This window comes from Kogia breviceps, chromosome 10, assembly GCF_026419965.1.
Source record: "Kogia breviceps isolate mKogBre1 chromosome 10, mKogBre1 haplotype 1, whole genome shotgun sequence".
Lineage (NCBI taxonomy): Eukaryota > Metazoa > Chordata > Mammalia > Artiodactyla > Physeteridae > Kogia > Kogia breviceps.
The window spans coordinates 67,785,083-67,797,186 of record NC_081319.1 but is presented as its reverse complement, the minus strand read 5'-3'; the positions used below and the strand labels follow the sequence as shown (position 1 = coordinate 67,797,186).

The window sequence follows — 12,104 nt, the reverse complement described above, 5'->3', positions numbered from 1 at the left end:
CACAAATTTGTCCTTGGATCAAGATATACGTTTGTTTGGGGATGGACTACTTCTGTAAACCTTTTGTTTAGCATTGGTTTTTTCATCAATTGATACAAAAATATTTCCAAGTGTCCAGTATACTGCACAGACTGGACAAGACAGTGTTGGTTGCCAGCCTCATAGAGCTTTGATTGCAGTTTTGAGAAAGGAGACCCACAGATAAAGAAGAGAAGACAATATGTGTGTGTGTGTGTGTGTGTGTATATATATATATATATATATATATATATATATATATATATATATATATATATATAAAATAAACTGCAGTAAACATTATAATGAAAACAAATAAAAGGGATAAAGAATAATCCTATTGTCCTCCTTTTCACATCCAAATAAGAACTGTTAGTATTGGCTTTTCCCATCCCCCACCTCCCACTCATTTTTCACAACCCCCTCCAGCTGGGCTTCTGCTTCTTACTCTCCTAAATCCCCCAATGACTTGGATGTAACTAAATACAATAAATTTCCAGACCTCCTCTTATTTGATTTCTCCAGCACCAGATAAGTGGACTTCCACTTTCTTCGGACACTTTCCTTGGTCTCCAAGACACAACACTTTCTAATATCCACCTCTGTGATCACTCTTGACCTCCACTGCCTTCTTTATCCTGATGATCTTGGAGATGCAGCAGCAGTGAGCAGTGGCTTGAAGCAAGATCTTAGTTCCCTGCCCAGGAATTGAACCTGGGTAGCCTGGATGAAAACCAGGAATCCTAGCCACTAGACCAGCAAGGGCTGGGGGCCAGAAGTAAATTTTCTCTGGCTCTTGCCTCCACTGAAAAATGCATTTCTCAGGGAGACAAAAAATGTAAAAACAGGTATGAAGTTTATTATTAGAGACACAGCCCAACAAGTGGGAGAGCACACAGAGAAACAGTTTGTTTAGTTAAGACAGAAGCAAGGCAGAGATAACCGCACCCAGAGAGGAAGGGTGTGGGTGTCCTCTGTAATGAAGAGGAGCACAGTAAAGAGGCAGTTAAGTCATTTATACAGTTCTTCCCAGTCTTTGTTTACCTTTGACCATTTATCTGGTTTCTTTTTCTACACCTGACCTGTCCTAGGACCCTCCCCAACTTGCATGCACAACTTTTTTCCAAGATGGATTCCAGCCCAGAGGCCTATGGGGGCCCTTGGCATCACCTATTCTGGGGTGGTGACCCCTCTTTTTTGACCCCCAAGGAGCCTTTCTGTGCATGTGCAGTGTCTCCTTTGCCCCAAAGATGGGAAATATAGGACCTCTTGATCTTTTACTCAAACAGGGTTTAGCCCGTCTCTGTTCCCTGCCATGACTGTTATCTTAAAGTGTACTCAGGAGACAAAGCCTGGCTAACTTACCCTGTTTCTGTTGTTATTCCTATTTCGAAGTGCAAACAGGAGGCTGGTTGTAAATATCTAACCTGGAGCCCATCTATCTCCTGCCCCACTGACATTAAATATTGGAGCCGTCCAAAGCTTGAACCCCCTTCTCTTCTCATTTTGCTACCCTGGGAGAGTTCATCCTTAAGAACTGGAAATTTTAGGACTCACCTTCCTGTCTGGACTTCACCAATAATCCTGATGTTACTTTGCATACAGCCTTGACTCCTTTGCTCTTTCATCCTTTCCCAGCACTCTTGGCAAAGTCCTAACTCTCTGCCAACTCTGCCATTGCATGCGCGTGGCTGAATATATCTGGAGGGAAAGGAAAACACACACCATGCTGACTGGTCTCACTTTGAATTTTTGGTTAAGTCTCAAGTAGACCTTGTGCTGGCTGACAATCATACTACATGTCCTTAGTCTAGTGGTTTTCACCCTGGAGTGTGCGGACTTCAAGGAATACACAAAGTCCTACAAGGGACAGGAGGAAATGGCCAGTTATGAATGTATCCATTTTCACATTTTCTGTTTCTGTATATCCTTTTCCTAAAACTGAATTACCTGTGAACTTTTGTGCATATTTTCATTTCTCTCCTGCTCTTTTGTCATTGCCCATTTGCCATTCTCCCAAGATGGGGAAATACAAAAACATCTGAGTTGCTAAACTAAAGTATAATTTGAAATATTTGAAATATTGTTTTTGAAAGTAATTGACTCTAATGATTGAGTAATGAATCCTTTAGCAAGTCAGGTGGTTTTCAATTCGTTGCTTTCAACAAAATTAGAAGAGAATCTAATTGAGTTTTCAGCTTGAATATCATTAAAATACATTTAATGATGGCTCATTATGTGATTTTTGGCATATAATTCAGAAGGAGTTCAAAGAAGTGAGTGTCATTGCTATAATAAAACTATTTCCATTCCCATTTACTTATTTATGTGAACAAGAACTCAGCTTTTATTCTGATGAAAAAATAAATAGAGGATTGTTACTGAAGGTTGTCTCATTCCAGCTATGCTGTTCTTACGATTCAATGATACATGAACTGTTACCTAAAGCAAGCCCATGTGCCTGAGGCACAGTGAGGCCAAACAATACCAGAACGTTGTTGTTGTCAGAGTCTGGAGCAGAGAAAGGTTTATTGCAGGACCAGGCAAAGAGACGAGTGGCTCATGGCTTAAAAAGCCCAAACTCCCCAAAGGCTTTCAAGCAAAGCCTTTTTCTTTTTTGGCCGCACTGTAGGGCATGCGGGATCTTAGTTCACAGACCAGGTATTGAACCCGTGCCCCATATAGTGGAAGCAAGTGTGGAGTCTTTACCACTGGACCCCCAGGGAAGTCCTGCAAAGCCCTTTTAAAGGCAAGATGAGGGAGTGGCATGGTTAGTTGTTGCAAACTTCTTGGTGTGGGATCGTTTGTTCTTGCAGCTGTCCAGGTAGGTCAGTTCACAGGTCATGATGTTCCTCTAAACCTCCAACAAGACAAATGTTAGTCTGTGTTCAGGTCAGGTCAAGGTCAGGCTATCCTGTATACTTGAAGCTATAGGCAACATTCTTTTACAAAAGGTGCAGAGCCAGCACGACTAAGCACAGGCAACAGAGCATAAAGATTAAAGTAAAGGGAGGACTTACCTGGTGGCGCACTGGTTAAGAAGCCACCTGCCAATGCAGGGGACACAGGTTCGAACCCTGGTACGGGAAGATCCCACATTCTGTGGAGCAGCTAACCCCATGCACCACAACTATTGGGCCTGTGCTCTAGAGCCCAAGAGCCACAACTATTGAGCCTGCATGCTGCAACTACTGAAGCCCATGAGCCTAGAGCTCATGCTCTGCAACAAGAGAAGCCACTGCTCACCACAATTAGAGAAAGTCTGCACGCAGCAACAACGACCCACCGCATCCAAAAATAAATAAATAAATAATTTTTTTTAAATAAAAAAAGGAAAAGGAAGAGATCTAATATGGAGTCAGACTTGTTCTTCCTTAATACAGAACTAGCTAAAAACCCATTAAAAGATGCTTGTGAATAAAATTTTATATTTATGCTTATTGATATCTATCAAAATGTATAATATATTTATGTGATTTTGATCAATTTGCTTCGTTACTAATAGTTCAATCCAAAAGAAAAGTTTAAACATTTAGAGTACTATGGTTAAAAGAAATTAAAAAGAACTAATTTTTTAAAATATATTTTGTTACAGAGAAATATAGAAAGATCAATACAAGACTTTCACATATAAAATACATTAAGAAAAAATTATGTAATGGAAGTGAATGAAATATGAATTCAAGGAAAAAGTAAATAATGTAAAATGTCCAGCTGTTGAAGAAGAGTTTATTCATATGTTTTATCTGTTTTTTTAAAAGATTTTTATTTTTTGAATGTGGACCATTTTTTTAAAAGTCTTTATTGAATTTGTTACAGTATTGCTTCTGTTTTATGTTTTTTGGTTTTTTGGCCTGAGACATGTGAAATCCTAGCTCTCCGATCAGGGATTGAACCTGTTACCTTGCGTTGGAAGGTGAAATCTCAACCACTAGACCACCTGAGAAGTCCCTATTCATATGTTTTTTAAAAGGATGACGTTGAATATCAAAAAGCTATGGCATTGGGACTTCACTGGCAGTCCAGTGGTTAAGACTCTGCTCTTCCACTTCAGGGGGCGTGGGTTCAATCCCTGGTTGGGGGAACTAAGATCCCACATGCCTCACGGCACAGCCAAAAAAACAAAAAAAAAACAAAAAAAACCCCCAGGAATATAAACAGTTTTATTCTTAAATGTTGATATTTATAAGATACTAAAATTTTTACACCGTTTGTAGTTATTTAAATTTACAAGGAAAGAAATTAGATATGGGGTAAAAGATATGCAGGAGGTCACATAGTTTTCCAAAATGTTTTTAGGAAACATGCAAGCAAAAAAATTGAAGACTGATGAACTAGTCATGGTACTATTAGTACACCCAGGCAAGAAGGGACTCTGCCTTGAGCCCACATTTAAGAGGACACCTCATGTCAACACACAAACAATTTCGAAGGGACATAGGGGTATCTCTATTACTAAGGATCTGACACTTAATTCTGGTACAGTGTATTAATTATCTCTCGCTATATAAAATTACCCCCAAACTAGTAGCTCAAAACAACACACATTATTTCATGATTTCTGTCAATCAGAAACCTGGGAGAAACTTAGCTGGATCCTCTGCTTCAGGGTCTCCCATAAAGCTGCAATCAGGGTGTTGCCAGTGATCTCATCTGAAGGCTCAGTTGGGGAAAGACCTGCTTCTAATCTTGCTCCACGAATTGTTGGCAGGATTCAGTTCCTTAAAGGTTGATGGACTGAAGTTATCAGTCTCTTTTTGGTTATTTCCCAGAGGCCACCCTCAGTTTCTTGTCATGTGGGCCTCTCCAAAGTGGCAGCTTGCTTCTTCAAAACCAGCAATAAAGTGCCTACAAGAGAAAAGTCATGACTTTTAATCTCAGAATTGACATCCCGTCACTCTTTGCTAAATTCTATTCATTAGAAACAAGTCACTAGGGGACTTCCCTGGTGGCGCAGTGGTTAAGAATCTGCCTGCTAATGCAGGGGACACGGGTTCAAGCCCTGGGCCGGGAAGATCCCACATGCTGTGGAGCAACTAAGCCTGTGCACCACAACTACTTAGGCTGTGCTCTAGAGCCTGCAAGCCACAACTAGAGCCTGTGGGCCACAACTACTGAAGCCCACACACCTAGAGCCCATGCTCCACAACAATAGAAGCCACTGCAATGAGAAGTCTGTGCACCGCAACAAAGAATAGTCCCCGCTCGCTGCAACTAGAAAAAGAAGCAAGTCACTAGATTCAGTCCACACTTAAGGGGAGGGAATTACATATGGGCCTAACCATCAGAAGGTGGAGATCACTGGGAGCCATTTTAGAAGGCAGTCTACTAGACACAGCATGACCATAAGTCTAAACATCTGCTGTTATAATGAACACTATTCAAGTTGCAAGGAAATGTGTCTCCTTACCTCTTGTCCTTTATCATTGAAACAAAAGGTGATGTTGACCAAATGCTGTGAAGATTCATAGGTTTTGCTGTTGCTGACCCTGCAGATGGCCACTTGTTTGGGATGCAGGGAGAATTTAGCAGTGATAGTGATTAAGCAACAGAAAAGACAAATTAATTAACTTGTCAAACCTCCTCTCTCAGTCAGTATGAATGCAGTACCTTCTTACATAATGATGTATCCTTTCCCAGTAGGGTCACAGTTGCCCACAGTGGCTGAGGAACATGTTCCTGTACTAAACAATTAATATTACTCTTCAATTTGTATATATGCATATGTATGCATAACAAATATGGCACATGAAGTTACACTGGAAACTAAATAGGCATCTAATACATGAATAGTTTTATTTTTATAAAAATATTTCATAGGATTTAATTAAAATTTCAAAAAGTTAAATTTTCAAATGGCAGCTTTCTTTTTTTAAATTAACTTATTTTATTTTATTTTTGGCTGTGTTGGGTCTTCGTTGCTGCTCTTGGGCTTTCTCTGGTTGCGGCGAGCGGGGGCTACTCTTCCTTGTGGTGCACAGGCTTCTCATTGCAGTGGCTTCTCTTGTTGTGAACACAGGCTCTACGCACGCAGGCTTCAGTAGTTGTGGCACGTGGGCTCAGTAGTTGTGGCTCATGGGCTCTAGAGTGCAGCCTCAGTAGTTGTGGCGCATGGGTTTAGTTGCTCCGCGGCATGTGGGATCTCCCCAGACCAGGGCTCAAACCTATGTCCCCTGCATTGGCAGGCAGATTCTTAACCACAGCACCACCAGGGAAGACCTCACTTCAAGTGGCAGCTTTCTATAAATAACTTTTAATATTTATTCAGTATAATTTGCAGTTTACACTTCAATTTTAATAGATGATTTAAATATTAGAAAAATAACATTAGAAAGCATGATAATAATTTTACATTAACTTCATTATATGTCTTCATGAAAATATATTCAAATTATGTAAAGTTTGAAGTCAGTTGCATTTAAGTTTTATTTTATTTTTAATTAACTAATTTTTGTCTGCATTGGGTCTTTGTTGTTGTGTGCAGGCTTTCTCTAGTTGTGGCGAACAGGAGCTACTCTTCATTGCAGTGTGCCGTCTTCTCATTGTGGTGGCTTTTCTTGTTGTGGAGCATGGGCTCTAGTCACATGAGCTTCAGTAGTTGTGGCAAGTGGGCTCAGTAGTTGTGGTTCATGGACTTAGTTGCTCCATGACATGTGGGATCTTCCCTGACCAGGGCTTGAACCTGTGTCCCCTGTATTGGCAGGTGGATTCTTAACCACTGCGCCACCAGGGAAGTCCTGCATTTAACTTTTAAATTCTTTAGCCCATTACCGTTAATAGAACATAGATTATATGAAAATCTCAATTATAACAACATAATTAGTGACTTTGCAAAAATGAAGAAAAATAAATGGTTTGAAATATATATTTATTAACTTGTAAATAATGCATGTCTCTTTTAAATTGAGGTAACATTGGTTTATAACATAAGTTTCATGTGTACAACATTATACTTCTATTTCTGTATACACTATAGTGTGCTCACCACCAAAAATTTTGTTTCCATCCATCACCATAAAGTTGACCCCTTTTACCCACTTCACCCTCCCCTCATCCCTTCACCTCTGGTAGCCACTGCTCTGTTCTCTGTATCTACGTGTTTGTTTTTGTTTGGTTTGGTTTGTTCATTTATTTATTTATTTTTTATTCCACATATGAGTGAAATCATACAGTATTTGTCTTTCTCCATCTGACTTATTTCACTTAGTGGAATACCCCCAAGATCCGCCCATATTGTCTCAAATGGCAAGATTTCATCTTTTTTATGGCTGCATAGTATTCCAGTTAATATACATACACCACATCTTATTTATCCTTTCATCCGCCAGTGGGCACTTAAGTTGTTTCCATAGAGTAGCTATTGTAAATGATGCTGCAATAAACACAGGGGTGCATATTTCTTTTAATTAGTGTTTTCATATTTGGGGGATAAATGCCCAAAAGTGGAATAGCTGGGTCATATGGTAATTCTATTCTTAATTTTTTGAGGAATCCCCATACTGTTTTCCACAGTGGCTGTAGCAGTTTACATTCCCACCAACAATGTACAAGAGTTCCTTTTCTCCCTCCACATCCTCATCAACACTTGTTATTTTTTGCCTTTTTGATAATAGCCATTCTGACAGGCATGAGATGATATCTTGTGATTTTGATTTGTATTTCCCTAATAATTAGTGATGCAGAACATCTTTTTCATGCGCCTATTGGCCATCAGTGTGTCTTCTTTCGAAAAATGTCTATTTGGCTCCTCTGCCCATGTAAAAAATTCAAGTAGTTTTTGAGTTGTATGAGTTCTTTATATATTTTAGATTTTAAGCCCTTAACAGATATATGATCTGTAAATATCTTCTCCCATTCGGTAGGTTGTCCTTTCATTTTGTTGATGGTTTCCTTTGCTGTGCAGAAGCTTTTTAACTTGATGTAGTCTCCTTTGTTTATTTTTGCTTTTGTTTCCCTTGCCTGTGGAGACATATCCGGAAAAATATTGCTACAATCGATGTCAAAGAGCATACTGTGTATTTTTTTTTCCAGGAGTTGTATGGTTTCAGGTCTTACATTCAAGTCTTTAATCCATTTTGAGTTGATTTTTGTAAATGGTGTGAGGTAGTGGTCTAGTCTCTCTCTCTCTCTCACTCTTTTTTTTTTTTTTGCATGTTGGCTGTCCAGTTTTCCCAGCATCATTTATTGAAGAGACTATTCTTTCTCCAGTAATACACATCTTTATTTTGTTACTCATCCAGCCATATCTGGTCCACCAAAAGAATACCTAGATACATGCGATAATAATTAAATGTAGTCATTTTGATATTTTTTTCAACTGTGTTGCTTTACACATATTCTTTTGTTGTTATGAAAGTAGACTTGCCAAAGTAAGAGTAAAGAACATACCTAACAGTTTATTAACTTGATGATTAACTTTAAAAAATTTAGACCTATGATATGTGAGCCTCCATTTTTATTCTTGCCCTGGGGCACCTTCTTTTCTCTCCTCAAATCAACTCCCTCATGCCCAGCTGATGACATTACTTCCTAGTTCACTGAAAACCAGGGACAACAGAAAAGAACTTCTTTTTCCACTTCCCACATTCTCCTACATTTCTGCCCTTACACTCTGTCTCCCTCCAGGCATCACAAATGTGTCTTATCTAGGGTCACCCCCTCCACTTGTGCACTGAATCCCAGTCCTTCTCCATCAAGAGCATCACTCCTACAATTGCACTCCCTGGCCCCTGGCCCTGTCTACTTTGTCATTCCTATTAGCATATAAAAATACCCAAATATGCCCATTTTAAATATCCTTCCTCTAAGCCCACATTTCTTTCTACATTATGCTGCATTTCTATCCTTCCCTTTAGGGCAAAATTCTTTGAAAGGACTGGCTGTACTCTTGTTGTCTTTCTCATCTACTACTTTGTCTTGAACTCTTTCCATTTTTTCTGTCAAGAGGTTGGTTTATAGACTCACAGACATAGAGAACAGACTTGTGTTTGCCAAGGATGGGGGGGTGGGATAGGGGAGGATTGGGAGTTTGGGATGAGCAGATGCAAACTCTTATATATAGGATAGATAAACAACAAGGTCCTACTGTATAGCACAGGGAACTATATTCAATACCCTGTGATAAAACCATAATGGAAAAGAATATGAAAAAGAATATATATATATATATACATAACTGAATCAATTTGCTATATAGCAGAAATTAACATAACTTTGTAAATCAACTATACTTCAATAAAATAATTTTTTAAAAGAGGTGGGTTATGAGGTCCATACCTCCTCCCCTTAAATCTAAACATGTTTGTAACTGTCTTATAACCAACAGAATGCAGCAGAAGTCATACTGCATGATTTCTTTCTTTCTTTCTTTTTTTTTTTTTTTTTTTGCGGTACGCGGGCCTCTCACTGTTGTGGCCTCTCCCATTGCGGAGCACAGGCTCCGGACGCACAGGCTCAGCGGCCATGGCTCACGGGCCCAGCCGCTCCGTGGCATGTGGGATCCTCCCGGACCGAGGCACGAACCTGTGTCCCCTGCATTGGCAGGCGGACTCTCAACCACTGCGCCACCAGGGAAGCCCATACTGCATGATTTCTGAGGCTAGCTCAGAAAAGATTATACAGCTTCTGCCTTACTCATTTCAACATGCTTTTGGAGCCATGAGTGCCATGTAAGAATTTGAACTATCTCAAGGTTGCCATGCTGTGAAAAAGCTCATGCTACATGGAGAGGACAAGTGCAGGTGCTCTGGCTAACATCGCCAGCAGAGAGCCAGCTGACAGCTAGCATCAACTGCCAGACATGTGACGAAGATGCCTCCAGATGATCCCAGATCTCAGTGGTTAAGTCACCCTCAGCCTTTAAGTCTCCCCAGATAAGGACCCAGACATCACTGAGCAAAGACAAGCCATCCTTACTGTGTCCTTTCTGACACACTATTCCATGAGCATAATAAAATGGTTGTTTTACACCAAGTTTTGGGGTGGTATGTTAGGTGGCTATAGTAACTGGAACAGTGTGTGTGTGTGTGTGTGTGTGTGTATGTATGTATGTATGTATGTATGTGTATACATATATACATTTATATATTTCCTAGCTCTATTTGCTGAGAAGGCCTAGGAGCAATGGCATCATAGTAGCAATGAAGATATCTGGCACCCAGATCTTGGTTTCCAAATACTATCCTTAGTTAAAAGAAGCCAGAGAGGGCTTCCCTGGTGGCACAGTGGTTAAGAATCCACCTGCCAATGCAGAAGACACTGGTTTGAGGCCTGATCCAAGAAGATCCCACATGCGTGGAGCAACTATAAGCCCATGAGCCACAACTACTGAGCCTGGGCTCTAGAACCCTCAAGCCACAACTACTGAAGCCTAGAGACTGTGCTCCACAACAAGAGAAGCCACTGTAATGAGAAGCCCACGCACTGCAATGAAGAGTAGCCCCCGCTCACCGCAACTAGAGAAAGCCCACAGACAGCAACAAAGACCCAACGCAGCCATAAATAAAATAAATAAATTTATTTTAAAAAAAAGAAGCCAGAGGCTCTTGAAGAAATGGTTGATTCCTGGGCTAAGTCAGGAAAAGTACAAATTGAGCCTGAATTACCTCTTGTACCATAAAGTAAGGGAATGATCAAATAATGTTGTAGACATTGCAAAAAGACACAGGAACCAGCTTGGAGCATTTTCTCATTTGCCAAATTTGGGATAATTTTTTTAAACTTTACTTTCTTTTTAATTCATTTTGCCAAACAAACATAGTGAAAATTTTAATCTGACTAATTGTACAGAAAATAGAATTTGTAGCAAACATAACAGGATAGACTTAAGTCCCTGGCAAGCTGGATCTCCACTGAGATCCCATAGATTGCCTTGTAGATGGCCTCGTGGGAGGGAGGTCCTAGGAGGGAGAGGCACAGATCTGCCAGTCCCTATCAGAAGCACAGGCTGCACGTGGGAAGGAAAAGCACAACAAGTAGAATTGATGTTACTTGGATCTCTTATCACTACACATGGAAGAGTTCTGATTGCTGGCCAAACTCAAGGTGTTGTATTCCCAAACCCATAGTCCTTGGGCATCCTGCCTGCATCTGTAGGGGATAAGTTTCAAGTTCAATGGTTCTGAAGCCTCTGCTTCACCAGATACTGCAACATAAATTTGGGGGTGGGGGTGAAGGTGGGGAGGGGTAGACAAAGTCATAATTGCTGGTGTCACCAGTGCAGAGTCTGAGATCCCGGACTTCAGGACCTTGCTTCAGGAGGAAACACGAGAGGGTGCCAGGTCACCAGCAAGAGTCCAACTGCCCTAAGCCTTAGTACTGTCAACCAGTGCCCCAGGAGTATGAGGGAGTTCAACAGTGGCGGCCTAAGGTCCCCACTAAGCTGCTAGGTGTCTGGGAGTCCCGAAGGCCGAAATGGGACTCATTCATATCCCGTGCTTTTTGCGGATGACAGCCATAGCCAGCAGCCGATCCCTCTTGAGGAGTTTTTCACAGAGCTTGGCCTCGGTGAGACACAGGTGAGGATGCTGCCCTTCATCTCCACCTCCATCAGCACCAGGATGTACAGCTGCTCGTCCAGCTTGCGCAGGAGCTCCTCCTCCGTGGTGCCTGACGACAAGTAGAGTGTTCCGAGCCAGTATCAGGGAAGCCCTCACCCCCCTCCCCGCCCCCCACCAGCTGGGGGCCCTTGGGGCTGTAGCAGCCTCTAGCTCCGATGCTGCAGCTGCTGGGGCTGTGGCTTATGAACTCCACTTGCACCACCAAGCCCATGGGCTTCCCATCTTCTCCCGTGGGAATGGTGGGCTCCAGGCAGCACGGATGCCAGAGTCTGGCGCCGCCCAAATTTGGGATAATTTGTACATGAAATTAATGATGATAGTAACTGACAACAATTAATTAAATAAAATACAAATGCATGGGTCCAGGCAATATAAGTAAATATGGTAGTAATGGATTACAAGTTATTGAGTAAAATTGGAATCCATGAGTCCATATGATATAAATAAATAAATAAATGAATAAATGAGGGAGAAAGAAATGTTCTTTTATAGTCCATTGTTGACTGAAAACTGAAGAAGAAATGACAG

The 12,104-nt window shown here is 41.0% G+C and overlaps 1 pseudogene; it reads right to left on the bottom strand.

Moving 5' to 3' along the window:
* Positions 1-10,638: 10,638 nt before the first annotated feature.
* LOC136794921 (THAP domain-containing protein 11-like) lies at positions 10,639-11,875 on the bottom strand (annotated as a pseudogene).
* Between the last annotated feature and the right edge of the window lie 229 nt (positions 11,876-12,104).